The 16750-nt window shown below is 39.6% G+C and overlaps 1 protein-coding gene across 1 annotated transcript in view; it reads right to left on the bottom strand.

Annotated features, from left to right (window-relative positions):
• The window catches only part of FRS2 (fibroblast growth factor receptor substrate 2), a 61301-nt gene extending 49241 nt beyond the window's left edge, over positions 1-12060 (bottom strand). The window contains exons 1-2 of the mRNA XM_067313503.1: positions 11906-12060; positions 399-457 (exon numbers count right to left, since the gene is read on the bottom strand). The gene's annotated coding sequence lies outside the window, so the exon portion shown is untranslated. The remainder of the gene's footprint in view (positions 1-398; positions 458-11905) is intronic.
• Positions 12061-16750: the final 4690 nt, after the last annotated feature.

Here is a 16750-nt window from a genome sequence, read left to right on the forward strand (position 1 = left end):
CATAAAGACTCTGTTTCAAAAAAAAAAAGCTAAGTATGCAGTATGTGGAGAAAAATACTTAAAATTTTATTTTTTGGTGCAAAAGTCTACAAGTACTTACTTCATGTATTGCATTTCATTCACTACAGTTTTAGTAACTTATGCTAGAACATTTCACAGGAATCTAACACAGAATCCTTAATGCACTGTTCACTCTGTGAATCAGCACTAGAGCTGATCCATCTACAGTATCACTGCAACCAGTTGTATTATATAATAAACATGAGAGCAGTTTGACATATCACAAAACAAACTGGTTAATGGCACTCTACTTTCTAGCACAAATTATCTTATGGTAGTCAATATTTAATCATTTTATTAAAAGCTTTCCCTAGAGTACACTACTTATCACAAAGTACCTCAGTCTGTCCTCAGAGTCTCAGATGCGCAGGTTTGCTCCTCCTCAGACATCTTCCCACTGCGAAGTAAAAAGAAATCATCTATAATCTAGCTCTTTCCTGCCATTAGAAGAACTTATAATCAGGAAATTCCAAACTGACTGGCATATGCCTAAGTTGCACGTTATTTTCTCTATATACCTTCCTAAATTTTGTCAACTATAGTTCAACAAAACATCAATATATTAAGCAAATCAGGATCTAAATAAAAAAGCCACTTAAAATTGTGCTCTGCTCTACATATCAACAGAGTGCAGGAAGCTATCAGAGGTGGGATGTGAACATTAAAGTTTTAAAACTTCATGTAACTGTTTGCCAATTAATTTTTACATGCTTGTACTTGTGAGCCCTCAAACTTCTCAAACGTTTAAACCAGGACACAAATATTGAGGGCTTGCCTCAGGATGAGCCCCAGGATAAATCAGAGGTGTTTATGCCCTTGGAGGGGAAGACAGAATAGGGGACAGACTTCATTATAATAGGTGTTATTTATTTATTTTAACATCAGCAATGAAGAATTCACAGAAAAAGCTAAAAGAATGTGCTGCCAGCACAATCAAAGCTTCAGAGAAGTTTTTTTTTTTATTTTACACTACTGACATTAATATTAAACTATTTTTTACTTTATTATTAAACTATTTTAAAAAATACTACTTAAAATTAGTCAGTTAACTCCATTTAACACACTGTTACGTATTTATATTATGCCAGGTAATTTTACAGCTGACATAAGAAATAGAAACTCTTCAAGAGAAGTGAATTTAAATCGGACAGACATACATGAAGTTGTGCTCTATGGGACCAATTTACAGGGATTTAAGCGAACAAGGAACTCTGAAGCAGGAAGAAATAAATATTTATTAAGCAAACACACTGACACTTAGGGACTAAAGTCACAGTAAAAGAAAACACATTTGTGAAGCTCAGATGCTCCACATTCACTATAGGCACAGAAAAACCAAGGCAAATAACTTAAACCTTAGTATTTACAGGCACTTTGTTGCCCTTTACTACTAGAAATATTTCAAGATACTAAGTGGCCATAAGTATCTTAAAACAGCAATCATAATATGCACTTAAACTCAAAGACTGTTACCAAAACTAGAAACTATCTAGATCTAAGTCCACGGTATATGTTGCGCCTGTAAGAAAAAAAAATGTCACTCTGGAATCAAAGAGGCAGAAGACCATAATCAGAAAGCATGCGCTCTTCCATCGCTTCTCGAGGAAGCCAGGGAATGCAGCAGGGAATGCCAGCACCGGCTGAGAGAGGCTCACCCAGCTACCTGGCGAGCAGAACAAAGGGGAAAGGGAAAAAATAAATAAAAATACAACCTGACTATGTAGCACATTCCCTTTTTCCTTCCTGTACACATTCTTTTCTAGTCCAGCAATTTTTAAGAATAGAGCTTTCTCTAGAGTTGCAGGACTGACTGATCGGCGTGTATTACTCAGAATTTCTTTAAGTTATAGTATTACTATAATATTATTGTTAGGCCTAAATAAATACCATAAAGTTCAATTTTAGAGAACAATTTATTGGATAAAATTTTATTGAATATTAGCTTGTTCATTATGCTTTAAAATCTAAAATCCTAACCAAATTCCTTTTAATAATGAATCTTAATGTTTAATATAATGATTAATGTATCTTTCCCAGAAAACTGTACATGCACAGAAAGTTCATTTAGCAGCTTAATACCATAGTCTAGAATATATGCAATAAATGAAGAAAGAGAGAGACGGCCTGCCAGAAAGACAAGAATATTGAAATTAACATTCACACGGTCTCCATACACATTTGCCAATAAAATGCTTTTAAGAATCCTAAAGTAGGGGCCAAATAGAAATTATTTAAGTATTTAAAAATATCTCCAGTTTAGCAACCCAAATACTGCATGGATTGATATGAAACATCCAGGTTACTTCTGTATTAGCACTTGTAAACCTAAAAAATTAACACTAAAACTACTAGTGTCCTAGTTCTTCCTCATTTACTGTAACTAGACATACAAACTGATGAACAACTTGCATACTGCACCCTCAATTTCAAGGCATGAAAATCTGCTCCGTAAATTTTAAGAGAATGAAACACAAGGCAGCCACTATGGCCCAGCAGAGATTCATGACAATATAATTCTAATATCCTGCAACATTATTAAGACAGGTATAGCAAGCTATATATTAAAATGGATTATTATAATTGCTTCACTTTTTCATTGTATTATCAGCTGAAAACATTCAAATGATGAAGAGTTTAAGAAGTTTCACCTTTCCTCAAAAAAAGAAAAAACTTGGATTTTCACAAGTCACTACTCAAAAAACTCGTGACCCAAGTATCACGAGACATAAAAAAAACAAAACAAAACAAAAAACCCCCAATCACTTGGCTTCCCTTTTCAAAAAAAAAAAAAAAAAGTATCATCTTTGGTAATGTTACCTTTAGTTTTGCAGTAAGACAAGTATAAGACATGGCATTTAATACTACTTTTATTGCCAGTTTCATTAGATTTTTATATCATTTAAATAAAGAATGCAGATTACATCTGATTTTTCTCAAAGAAACTTACTAAGTGCAGCAAAAATTTTCGCTAACTGAAATTACATATGGCTATAGAGAGTCCACTAAATCTGACATTATACCCACACAACAGATTTTAAAGCATGTCACCAGTGCTCTTTTCTCATTCCAAAGTAGAGTGCAGTCATCAGACAAATGAACAGATTTGGAAGACGTAGCAACATAAATTTCATAGGTCTCTAAAAAGGATGAAAAGCTAATGTGCATCCCTATAAGCTTGGGAGGACACCAAGATAATTCATCTGTACAATCAGAGAGACAGAAGGATAGTCTAATACTGTGGAGAAAAATCAGAGGTGTAATCATTTCCTTATATAGAGACATTAACATAAATAACACACAGCATATTCAGAAGTTTCCTAAAAGAAAGTGGAGAACACTACTAAAACTACGTAGTGAAAACAGGCCCTATTTTGATATATGAAATGAAACTTAAGTGAAGAGAGACAAAAAAAAAAAAAAGTGATAGATTTGAGTGTCAAGTTGAGGGGAAAAGAGGATTTTGATGTTGAAATATGACATGCAGATCTTTCAAGGACTATAAGCTTTAATGAGGGAAACTAGCAGTCAGGTAGACTACAGAAAATCTTACTAGCTGTATTTTAAACAGATTGCAGAGATATGAATATCAGGAGAGAAGGGAGGAGGTACTTGAAGTACTCCAGATGACAGCTACAGGCCTAAACTTTATTTGTAAAGACAGAAAACGAAAATGTGCTCTTGGAAACGTTGTTTGGACAAGGAAGAAGGATATGAATAAAACATGACTGTGGATCCAAGCAGAAGAGAAAGGGGGGGGGGGGGGGAAAGAGGGCTACTCCCAAATGACTGCCTTGGGCAACAAAGGATTATGGTGCTGTCAGCCGCATTGCAAATGGGGAGCAAATGAGTTAAGTTTGAGAGAGATGATAATGAGCTCCGAGACATTCGCAGTGTTTATGATAATATGAAACACTGCAAGGAAAAGCAAGACTGAGTGAAGGCACAGAGCTGTGAACCTCTACATAGAGATGCAGTAACCTAAATAAAAGAGATAACATGCAAATTTTCTATAAACACTGCACACCTTGGGATTAGCGGAAAGAGGGTACAAACGGAAGATGGCTACAGCAAGTAGCACCAGATGCCAAAAATGGACAAAGCCATGAGAGCCAGGCAAGTTTCCCAGGTTACATCTTCCCTTATTCCCACAGAACTAAGGTGGCTCTTAGTTACACACTTTAAAAAAAGCACAATTACACTTAAAAAATGTAAATAGAAATTTGACTGGATTGTTGTACTAGTTGATAGATGTATTATAACTACTTTCAATTACAGTTATTGCTGTCATTTAAAAACAAGAGCACATTTTATTTAAACTAAAATTTGTAATCTAATTACATGCTTCAATCAATATTTGTATTACTGGAAAATACAGACCGACACAAAGAAAAACCTGAAAGGAGTATTATAGTCTTTACTTCCAATGGGTGGCTGAAAAAGCCAAATCTCTTGAGTGGCATGAGGCAAAAAAAAAGTCCCCTTGAGTTCCAAAAAGATTCTTTTAAGCATATTTTCCTTAAAACAAAACAAAGCTTTACCGGAGTTATTCAAAGTTACATTTATTTAAAAAAAAAAAAGTAATAAACTGTCTCTAAGATGTCGGAAGAATCTTAACATACTTCCCTGAAGTAGGAGCCCTCCCTGTGTTTGCTTGGTATCTTAATTTGCCTTTGGTTTCAAAACTCCAGGCTTGCCAAGAGCTATTCCTTTCAAAACCTCAGGAATTCCATTACTAGTTTTAAGCTAAATTAAAGGAAAATAGAAGCATTCAACGCATGGCAAAAGTATGCACAAAGTGTTTGTTGATACTCATAAACAGACTGAAAAATTTAGACACATCTGAAGGATAACTGCTGTACAGTCGGCTCTGTTTTGCTCTGCTATGCAACTAAGCAAAAAGCTACTGCTGGCATTTCAGAAAAGTGCAGCATAAGATACATTACTACCAAAATGGAATACACTTAACACTAGATCATTCATTTTGCATTTGAATAAGTTTATATATATAAATATAAGCCACATATAAACCAAAGTTTGCATTTCTGCAAAGAATAGCAGGAGTTTCCCCTTTAAAACTGGTGCTTCAACATCTCTATGTGAAGGAAAGATGTCACCACCTCCTAAGTCATGGCAAAACTAGCCAACCCTCCTTTCCTGTCAGACATCTCAGAAATCATGAAATAAAGGTATTCCATCTCAGAAATACTAACAAGATTAATTTTATGTGAAAATTCACATGCAATAGTTTTCATAGTAATACATAGTAAAGCAGATATTAATATAAACTTTGTATTTTCATCTATTATTATCTTTCCAGTATTCACATACTAAATAATTTAAATAGTATTACTAAGGTCATTTTTACTGACTAAATTGTGGTAAGGAAAAAAAAAATGTCTCCATCTGCATGCTGTGCCAGGAGCTAGACTAATGCACAAGAAGGTACAGCCCCTGTCCCAAAGTATTTAAGATAAGTTTTCTTGAAAGATGATTGCTTGATTTGCATCCAGATGTGTAATCCCAGCAAATAAGAACTACTATGCAGTGGAACTTTTTTTGGCGGCAGCCACAGTAAATGAGTAGAATTACCAACACAACAATTTATTGCAGCTCTGGTGATAGATCTGTATCTTCCATTAGAAGCTATAAGAATTCAGGTACCAGCACATTGGACAGAGGGTCTATTATAGCCTTGAAAAGGCAAGAAACCACAGCAACTTTTCACTGTTGAGCCAGCACACAGTAACGGATCAGTGATTTATGCTAACCATCACCACTGTATGGATGACAGCAGTAGCATCTCAGCCCTGCCAGGATCAAAATCACTTTGAAGAAAAGCCAAAGGAAGGAGAAGGCCTTCTCTTTCGACTAAAAAAGCAGCGATGCACTCCCTCCTGAATTTGGAGCACAGTCCAGGAAAACTACCGCTATTTCAGACATACCAACTGCCCTATAGCTCTCAGCTTTTATCACAAGCATAGACATTTCATACAGTATTTCAGAAGCAAATTTTCCTGAACAGAAGAGTAACAGACAGATGTACAAGAAAAAAGCTGAATAACAACAAATACATAGAGTACCTCCGATTTATGGATATCTTAAGTAAATGTCCTCAAAAAAAAAAAAAAAAAAGGGAAGGGAAGGATAAACTAAAATGTACACTTGGGACATTTGTTTAAATCTCTGTTCAAAAATTTACCAATGTAGAGCTATTTCTACCAGCAGCCAATACCTTATCAGAATCTTTATACCAAAAAAATTCAAAGTCCTGTAAGAAGAAGTGGCAGGTCTAGCAATTGTGGCAAATTCTGAAGAAGCTGAAGTAATGTCAGTCATCTATAAAAAGTAGCAATGATAGCAACAACATGCAACATCATCATTTTACATTCGTAGTAATCCAGAGGAATACATTCTGTACCACAGATATTAGTCTTACTTTGTCAGCTGAGATTCAAGCAAAAAGTTCAGGGATTTTTCTGGGCCACCTAAGAAGTCAGTGTCAGATGAAGCAGAGCTCAGGTGACAAGAAGCTTCTCACCTCACTACACCACAAATGGAAGTGAAAGCATTTTAGGTAAAAAGAAAATAACATATAAAATTAACATATTCAAAGGCAAGAGAAGGAAACAGTCAGTAGTCACAACACCATGTCCACTAATTAGAAAAGAATGCATATAGTCAATCCCAAACATGCAATAATCATGAAACTATTGCATAAACATCAGAAATAAGTTATTAGTTCTTTTTATTAAAGCCAAGGGATAATTCCTTCTGTTCTCATTTCAAGCTTGAGGGAAAGATATTAATATTCTGGAGAATCACATAGCTCCAGGAAGATAGGCCTTTAAAAAAAAAAGAGAGAGAGAGAGAGAGAGAGAGAGAGAGAGAGAGAGAGAGAACGAACAACTACTCAACATACAGCTCTAAACTGGTTGTCATGGTTGTTGCCACCCAGTCAGCAGCAGTGAAAACAAAAAAAACCCCACTATACTTGGAGAATACACTACACATATATATAGCTAAATACACACATATGAGAAGGCACCGCATACCAGTTTATCACCAGTTTAAGTTTGAAAAGAAAGTTTACACATACCACTGATTCCACAAAAGGGCCAACAAAAAGGTAGTATTTTTGAGTAGAAAATTTCAAGGCTGCTGTATTATGACTGCTATCTTATAACTTCCACAAAACTAAAATATCAGCTCCATAACTCCATATGTAAAATGAAACTGCACAACTGACATGAGTTTTCAGTCAGTATCTCCTCAAACAGCTTCGATAAAGAATGATGATGTTATCAGTAGCACACAAAAATAAAACCATTAAATTCATTTCAGAAAACGTGACTGAAAAGCTGCAGATAGATATCTTCTTCCAAAGGTGGCTGTGGCAGCTAATGCTACAGCCCACAGTTACTCATCACTGCCCAGCAAAGCGAGGTTGCCACCCATACAGACTGGCAACAGAAGGAATCATACGAGAGCTCACCAAACCGCTCCAGGCAAAATCAATCAAGGTAACTGGCCAATGAAGGTAGCTTGAACTAACGCTGGCCATTTAACTGCTGATTTTGCCTAAAGCAGATAACACTTACAGCTACTTTGATGGAAAAGATCATACTGCAGAGCGGCAGGGACAAACAGCTGGGGGACACAATACCTAAAATTCTCGCAGATTTTGGGGGGAAAAAAATGCCTATCCATATCCTGAAACAGTAAGTAAAACTTCTGTAATAGCCTGAAAACTTTAAGACAGATTTTGATAAACACTAACCATTAATTAGTAGATTAAGCAGAAGAGTCACACACTGCCTCCTCGGAAACTGTCTGAAGTCAACAAAGTCTCAGGTCAGCCTCATAATTTTCACAGGCTTGGATTTTTTTAAATCTACTCCCTATTACTACAAAATATCTTGCAGTTTTCTTAGTAGAAGCTCTGACTGCCATCTTTTCTGATTTTAGTACTTTAAATTTGAAAGCTCAATATACATGCTGAACAAAGTCATTGTTTCAAGAATTTATTTCTGATGAATGAACAGCAGCTATAAATAGGAGCATATTTTCCCCATTAAATCCCGCTAAATGAAACAATAGGTACCAAATAAAAATAACAACAACAACAAAAAGGAATTACTACACAAAAGGCCAGATTCTTCCCTCAAAATCCCTTCAAAGTGCATAATGAAATCAGAGACACGCTGCCATGGATTAAGGGGTCTTAGACTTAAAATGTGCCCATGAACCATAACTGAACAATGTATTCAAAACCTCAGTGCTGTATGAGTTTAACCCCACTGAATTAGGCCAGTATCAAATATATGTTAAATTGGCATAATGTGTCACTGTCACCAAAAGAAACAGACACACCCCGCTCCCCTTACTGCTTGCTTCCACCCCCATCTTTGCGCCAGCCCAAATGTTTGTGCAGCAAACTGATCCAGCTTAAACCTAACCCTCCCCTCCCTTCCCCTCCCCCAGCGAGCTCCAACCTCAGCCCAATCCACCACATAACCATACAAGTATTTGCCTGCACAAAGGAGGAAGCGGCAGGTAGGGGTGGAAACAAACAGGGCCATGTTTTTCAGTGGCAGAGCTGGTAGACGCCAGCTATAAGTTTATGCAAAGCTGCGGGTTCCCGGCTGAAGCTCCCTAACATCCGTCACACCAGCTCGGGCTACAGACCCCCCATATCTCTTGGATCCCGCCTCTTTACTCACACGGGCACCGACAGATATGCAACTGCATGGCAAGTTGATTCGGGGAGCTGAGTCAAGTAAAAACCAACCCTTCCCCCCCCCAAAAAAAAGTTACTAGTTTTCAGCCAGTTCAGCTTCCTGAACCAGCTCACTAAGCAATCACTACTAGCACAAGGAGGGAGGGAGGGAGGGAGGAAAGAAAGAAAGAAAGAAGCAAGCCCGGGAAGGCAGAAAGTCCAATTTAGATCAGCTTATGATGTTATGGAAACACACTCATATATCACCATACTTTTAATTAAAACTTGCCAATGCAGCTAAGCATGATGATTTTAATAAATTGGTTTTAAGTTTACATGTTGTCCGAATTCTTTTTGGAAACCTAAGCAGCTACAGTCCACTTGGGCACAAGCAGCAGGAAGTGAGACCAGTTAACTAAATTAGCCAATTTCACCCAGCTTCATTCTTCAAGTTTAATAAAATGAAGATAGAGTATTAGTTACTTTAACTTAATAATGATACTTTCCCCAGATATGCTTTCAAAGATGGCTAATTAAATCATCCCAGTTTTTTGCACAGAAAGAACATAATAAAAGCAATACACTCATTTAGGTACTATTTTAACCATCATTTACTATTTATAATGAATTCAAACAATGTTTTCAGGTAATAAAAGTGGTCTTATACATCTCTCTGCTCAGGAGTGAACTTCTACTATTTGGACAAAAAAGTTACATTGCTTAAACAAGGCCCAGAGGTCACAGGAATGAGTAAAATTGATTTCAGTGAGCTCTGGACCAGACACCCAGTGAACATGGATATAGCTACATTCAAGCTATTTTTTTGAACAGTAAAATATCTTAGGTAGGAGTACAGATAGATTGTTGCAAATAATCTTGCTAGCTTTCAAACAATGGAATTCATTAATGGATGGTTAAATTTAACAGGGAATAATTTCCATAGTAAACAAATAATTTTTTTATGTTCATTCAGTTAACAGAGAAAAGAAACATATCAATTCAATAGACAAAACATACCAATCTTACAATTCAAGAACCATACAACTGAAATGCAGAATTAGATTCACATATCTGCAGACTAGCCTTCAAAAATGCCATATACTCTTTATTTTTCAGTTCATGAAACTTTACTTTCGTTTCAAAGATAGACCTTAGATGAACTACTGCCTTCCTGTTGCAATAATTTAAGACAATGCTTTATATCTGCAAATCTTCTTTTTAACAGAGATTTCTACTTGACAAAAAAGTGTTCCAAATCACTCTACCTGTAAGAATTATATAGAAATGAGAACTGTTTATTTGGACTACAGCTAACCCTCAAAATTTAAGACAAGACACTGAACTGGAAAGCGAGCAAAACCCTGGAAAGCCATTTAAGCAGATATAAATATAACTGCTGGAATGTTGTTTCAACAAGCATTTTCAAAGCATTCCTGTCACAGAGGCAAATAAACTTGGGGATTCTCAGTCAAGGAACAACATTCTTCATTTGGAATGGTGTAAGCAGTTATTGAATTTGAACTAGTGATTTATACTGATACCAATACATGTTTGTTTTTAAGCAGAAACAGTATGCTTTTTGAGTGCACTTGTTAACTGAGGAAAACAGACAATGAACTTCCCTGACAGTTCTGCTGACTTTAACAAGAAGACAGAATGCTTGTTGGATCTGAATCCATACTTCTTAACACCAAATTGCTTTTAACACGACAATAAATCTTACGAAAATAGTTTTTCATTTCCTTAAATAAGAATATGTTGTAGAACTAGCAGAGCAGATTTAATGACAGATTCATAACATAAAATTATTGTTAACACTAATACCATTAAAGCAAGATTATTCAGAAAAAACGTTTGCCCTTTACCCTAGATGTTGCTATACCACTAGCGCTTTAACAAAAAAGTTTGGAAAAAAAAATCAAGACTATACAAAGAAGTTATGAGGAAAACAAAACAAAAACTTTTAAAAAAATTATGAATACCAAGCTGCAGTTGGCAACTTTTCCAACACTTATTAGAAATCGACCCTGATTTCCACTATACATACAACACAGTATTCTTTTCAGCTCATTGTCCAACAACATTCCCGGTGATTTCTAATCACGATTATCACTTCTCATGCATTAGTGTTGAGCAAGATGCAGTGACCAGGAAGCTGACAAAGTGTGTTTTTATTTACCAGAAAATAATGTTTAGAAGCAAAACTGAGTCACACTAACATCTGAGACACCTTTTGACCTTGGCAATTCTTCAGATCTATCATCACTATATCCCCAAGCAGGCATATGTCAAAGAAAGGGGAGTTTAAAACGAGGAGCAAGTAAGCCAGGTATCGCTTTTCATTTGTACGCAGAACACCACTTCGAAAAACCTAGAAGACGCCCTTCCCCTCAAGAGGCTCTGCCTGCTGGCACTACCCCGTCGCCTGGATCGAGCTCTCAGCTACTCTTAGTCTCAGGGCCCGCACCTCGAAAGCTCCTGGACTTGCTCGGCGACACGAACCCGAAAGTGCTCTAGTCTTAAGAAGCATGTGACAGAAGCAGCTGACCTAGAGGAAGGTGCAAGTGCTTGACAGGTCACGCAGGATGAGACGGAGCTATCAAACGAACCAAGCACCGAACAGGCGGGCAGGCAGCCGGGGCTGCGCCCCGTGCAAGCCCTGCCTCCAGCCAACCTACAGCCGAGACAACTTTGATGGCTCGTCTTTTGTTTTTACGCTCGCACTCCGCTCGTCCACCCCTGTCCCCTCCCTCCCTCCCCCCCCCCCAGCGGGACCAGCCTCTAACCCCGCCGCAGCCTCCTCCGCCCCGAAACAACCCCCCACCGCAGCCCCCGCCCGCCCGTGGCGGCCCCCACCAGGGGGGCCCCGCCGCCCCCAGGCCCCTCCGTCCCCGTAGAGCCCCCGCAGCCCGGGCGGGGGAGGAGGAAGAGGGGGAGGCAGGTCCTGCCCCGGAGCCCCCGCCGGGCGCGACCCAGCCCGGTTGCCGCAGGAGGGGACGAGCCAAGGGGCGGCCGCCGCCCGAGGCCGGGCCCGGCCCGGCCCCGGCAGCCGGCCCCGCCGCCCCCCCGCGCCGAGCCGGCCCGGCACCCCCGCCGCAAGGAGCCGGGGGCAGACGGACCAGCACTCACCTCCGCCATGAGCCCCGCGCTGGCTGGCTGGCTGGCTGGCTGGCCGGCGAGCCGAGCCGAGCCGAGCCGAGCCGAGCCGAGCCGCGCCGCGCCGCCTGTGAGGGGCGAGTCGGCGGCCCCGAGCCGCGCCGCTGGTTACGGCTGCGCCTCCCGATAGCGGCAGCAACAGGGCCTCGCTCTGGGCCGGACTCTGCCCGCGACAACTTCCGGGGCACGGCGCGGACTGCTTCCGGGGGGCACGCGGGGAGGGCGGGAGAGCTGGGGCTGGGTGCCTGGGCGCTAGCGCGCGCCCTGCCCGCGCCGCGGGGGAGCCGTTGGGGGCGCGGTTTCCCCACACACACACCCGAGAGGCCGTTGCGCGCCCTTGTGCCCTGTCAGCGGCCCCGCGCCCCTAACGGCCCTGCAGCGGAGGGGGGGCTGCTCCCCGCAGCTGCCGTGTGCCCCGGGCCGCTGCCGGGAAGCGAGTCCTACTGGTTTCTCAGGTTAAAAATAAATAAATAAGTAAATAAATAAAGCTGTAATTGAGTGCACGGCTTTGGAAAGGATGGGCTTAGTGGGGTTGGTTCTCTTTTAATTTCTTGCGAGGCAGCCTCGGTAAGTTGTGTTATGCACAGTATCACTGCGTTCGTTACCTTAGACACTGCCATGGTAACTCATTTGCAGCCATTAAATTTGTTCTGTTTTCAAAATGTCAGTTGCATACAACTGAAAGCAAAGGTAGAGAGCGTATCTATGGAAAAAGAGCAAAAAGAAATGCGAGAAACAAAAACAATGAGAGAAAGCATCACATCTGCATGTTGTGGTGCAGTTTTGTGAAGACATGTAAACACTTCTGTTAGCCAGTGCAAAAAAACACCGTTTTTACTGTCATTATCCATCTATCATCTCGGCTTTTGCCAGTTTACAGACCAGTACGTACATCAGGTCTTGGGCCAGAAGACCTTGCAATCCACTATTAATCTTGAATGTCTGTGCAATTAATGTCTAAACACACACACAGAAAGTCAAACACTTTGCTCACAGTTCAGTGCAGCCAGAAACCTGCACAAAAACACTCTCATCTCTGTCTCACGTCACTCTACAGATGTTTCTCTGCTGTTGTTTCTGGCTTCTTTGGTCACGCTGTAACTTCTAACGTGTCTCCACCAAACAATGCCTAGCATGTAGTTAGTTCACAACACTGATTTGTCCATATATCTTTGTTAATATTTATACAGCCCATGTTTTGACTGTGTTTCAGCTATCTAAAGTCTTTGCAGGCAGCATGGTGAGCCTTGCTATGACAGCTGGAAATATTCCCGTCCCCACCTGCCTGCCCTTCTCTTGACTGTTACCACTCTGTAGCAGATGTGGCAGAAGCAAAAGGATGGCAACACTACACGACCCCAATATTCATTTAACCCTTAGGCTGTCTGGGAACTGGAGCAGCTGAAGCCCCTGCCGAGGTTTTCTTCAGCTGTGTGTGCTAGGAGGTGATAACATCTGGCAGAAGGGAAGGGGGAGAGGGAAGACAACTGTGGTTTAATGTTTATACCATTGCAGCTGTTGGCTTCTGAGTCTGTGAGTCAGTGCTCTGGGAGCTGGAGAGACCAAGAAGAGGGAGTGAGATTTTCCTATAGCTGGATCACATAATACGTTAGGTCACATAGCAAACTCTGCCATCTAGCATACTGTATATACTTACATCCTATAAAGGTAGCATGCCTAGGGGGCTACAAAAAACTGAGCTGCTCTTAAGACAAACATCCGCAGGACTGCTTGTGTCCTTCACGTCCTCTGTTATGCAGGCTTGACTTAAAGTCTGCTTGACCTTGTTTGTTGATCTTGACCTGTGCGTCCACATCCAACTAAGTATCTGTTCATTGCAATTTTTCTGTAGCCTTTTCTCAACAGCATCTGGATAAGCAAAGAACAAAGTCTCCACAGGTCTCTTCTGTTGGGTCTTTTTTTAATCCACTCCCTCTAGCTCTCATCATGCTTTCATCAGCTCATGTGAATGGCTGCATTTAAACTATGTATCAGGATTTGTATTAGATCTGGATAGCATAGCTTCTCTTCCAGGGTTAAGTTCTCTGTCTTCATCAAAAGTGAAGCACTAAAATTGTTCCCCTGTCAAACTGATCATCTTCACAGTTTACCCAAGGTTTGCTTACCCAGCTCACCCAGATTTACTGACAGACCGATTCTGTATTTATGTACAGGAATTTCACTGTGGGCTGTGGCTGTTCTCTACCTTTCTCCAGTTTTTATTTCAGTTTCTTAAGACCTTGCAGTGTCTCATTCCTGTTGGGAAGTTCTAAGTCCCATCTCTTCTCACTTCATAGATCTTTTGATCCATGACATTTTGTTTACTGGTCACACCTACAGTCATTTTTGTCATCCTAAACTGAGATAGTTGGAGCCCCATCCAGATGCTTCACAGATTGCTATTGTTTCAAAGATTTAATAGCTGCTTGTAGACTTCTGCAAAGTATGAACTTACATTGCTTTAAATCCTTTGATGGCATCTTCAACCCTGTTTTAGATCTTCCTAAACTTTTTTTGACCAAATTTGAGATTATAGAACCCTTCTCTTCTTTCACTATCAACTCATAATCCCTCTTTTTAAAAATTAGATGCTGATGATGATACCACCTTTACAGCTTTTCCTGAAAGGACTGGCCCAAAACTAGAATTTGGAAAATTATTATATTTTTGGTAACTAAACACTTAAATGTGTTTACATGGGCATTTCTTAAATGGTCTTATAATACACAGTGGCCACTGGGTGTGCTGAAGACATGGCTTTTCCAAGGCAAGAAGAGTAATCATACATTTCATCATTCTCTGGTTCATGACTGACTTACCCAACTACATGTTGCATTTGTGTTAGTTTTTAATAATATTGAGAATTAACTCTTTCATTAATAATGAAATTTTCATGCCAAATGAAAACTTTCAACTTAATATGTCTTTTTGATTCAAAAATCAGAAAGTCACAAATATTTTGAAAAGTTTCTTGGTCTTTGAAGTGGAAATAATATTAAGCTGATTCAGATACACTATAGCTTGGTATTTCCCAAATTCTCATTTCACTCTCCTAATGTAGTTCAGTCCTGCCTCTCAGGCCCTTCTTGTTCCACTTCCTGGACTCTTAGAAGGGACCACCGCTGTTTGGCGGGTTTTATCATGAAAATTGGACTCAGCAGACCAAGTGCTTTTGACTGTGGCCCATGTCAGTTTAGGCAGTATTCAGTTCTGCAGGCAAGAGAGCAGTCCAATCACGTGCAAGATTTTAACAGCAGATTTATCTGATTAAGAAAGTGCTCCCTTAATCGTCTCGTATTCTTTCTTAACGCCTGGGCCTGACAAAGCAGAGACTCTTGGGGAATGGAAAGCTGGTCTCTGCATTGTGTTTCCACAGTTTCCTTTGGTATATTGTTTACAGATTCATGGCAGCAAACTTCTTAAGGGGATGAGGAGAAGGAGCTGTATTTCTTCTTCCTGAGAACTTTGGAACACATCCCATTTCATTTATAGTTTGTCTTCTCATTCGGGAAGTCTTTTCTGATCAGCATGCAATATGTATACCACAGCATGAATACTTATGTTTAAAGCCTGGATATATTTTTGGAGAAGGACACTGATTCAGATCTTTCTTTAAAGTTTCAACCATAAATTTTAGTCTTGAAGTAAACATAGGACAGTAAACAGTTTCTCTTAAAAATAAAACCATAGCAACAGCCCTATGACAAATCATCGAACTTTGCAGTCACTTTGCTTTGTAATAAAGAAGGCTTTTGATATTGCTATAGGCACCACCTAACCCAGCTATAGGTGAGGGCTCTATTATAAACACTGTCTTTCAGCATTTATGACTCAGCAGCCAAAGCATGTTCCTGGCTGAAATGTGGTACAGAAGCTCGCTCTCTTTCTCTACTGTAAGTATACCTAGAGTGTAATTTTACTCTGTCCCCCCCCCTTTCCAAAACCCATTTGACAGTGTAACAAAAACTTCTTTTTAAAAAAGGCACACATTCAGTTCATAGGAAACATTTCAGGAGCTGGAAAACAGATTTATAAAGAGAGTTAGACTTAGTGAGCTAGCTAAGCAGACAAACGCCAGTCACATTCTGCCTCCCTTCATGTGAGGTTTGCTTGGTAGAATGACCTTTTGTATGTCAAATCAAGAAGTTTTTGTTTTCGCAGTCAAACAAAGCCGTCGCATACAGTAAGGGAAATGTAGCAGCCACTTGAACAGTGGCCTGATCCTGAACTTTTTAATCAAGAAAAAACCCACCCCCTAATATAGCTAATAGTCATTTTCTTTCAGAAAGTAGTACAAGAATGGGCCCATTTAAACCATTAGTTCATTGAATATTGCCATCATTAATTAGGCTGCCAACATTTCTGTTAAAAATAAATTTTTAAAAAAGTTTAATGGTAAATGAAGGTGTCTTGCAGTTTAATTGCAGTTTAATTCATATAGTGAAATGTTTCATGAAGTGACTGCTGGAACATGACAAAGCTTCTGCTCTTATATCTGTGACATCCAGAGAAAAGTGGAGCAGAACTGGTCATTCAGGAATTCCTCAGGTGGCTGTTTGTGTTATAATTTGTTTTTCCTCAGATGCATAAATTGTCTTGTACGCATATACTACTGATGTGGTTAAAAGATCCATGAATTCTAAGTAATGTACTGTGAAAGAGAGGATACTTCTCACTTTGGCAGTTGGTCTATAGACATTTAAACATACTACAATGAGCTGTAAAAACATAATTTTAAGCTTAGAGTTTTCTCTGACCTCATTTTCTTTCTGATCTCATTTTAGGGCTGAGCTTGCTGGCTGAGATATTATGTATTTA

This window comes from Apteryx mantelli, chromosome 1, assembly GCF_036417845.1.
Source record: "Apteryx mantelli isolate bAptMan1 chromosome 1, bAptMan1.hap1, whole genome shotgun sequence".
NCBI lineage: Eukaryota > Metazoa > Chordata > Aves > Apterygiformes > Apterygidae > Apteryx > Apteryx mantelli.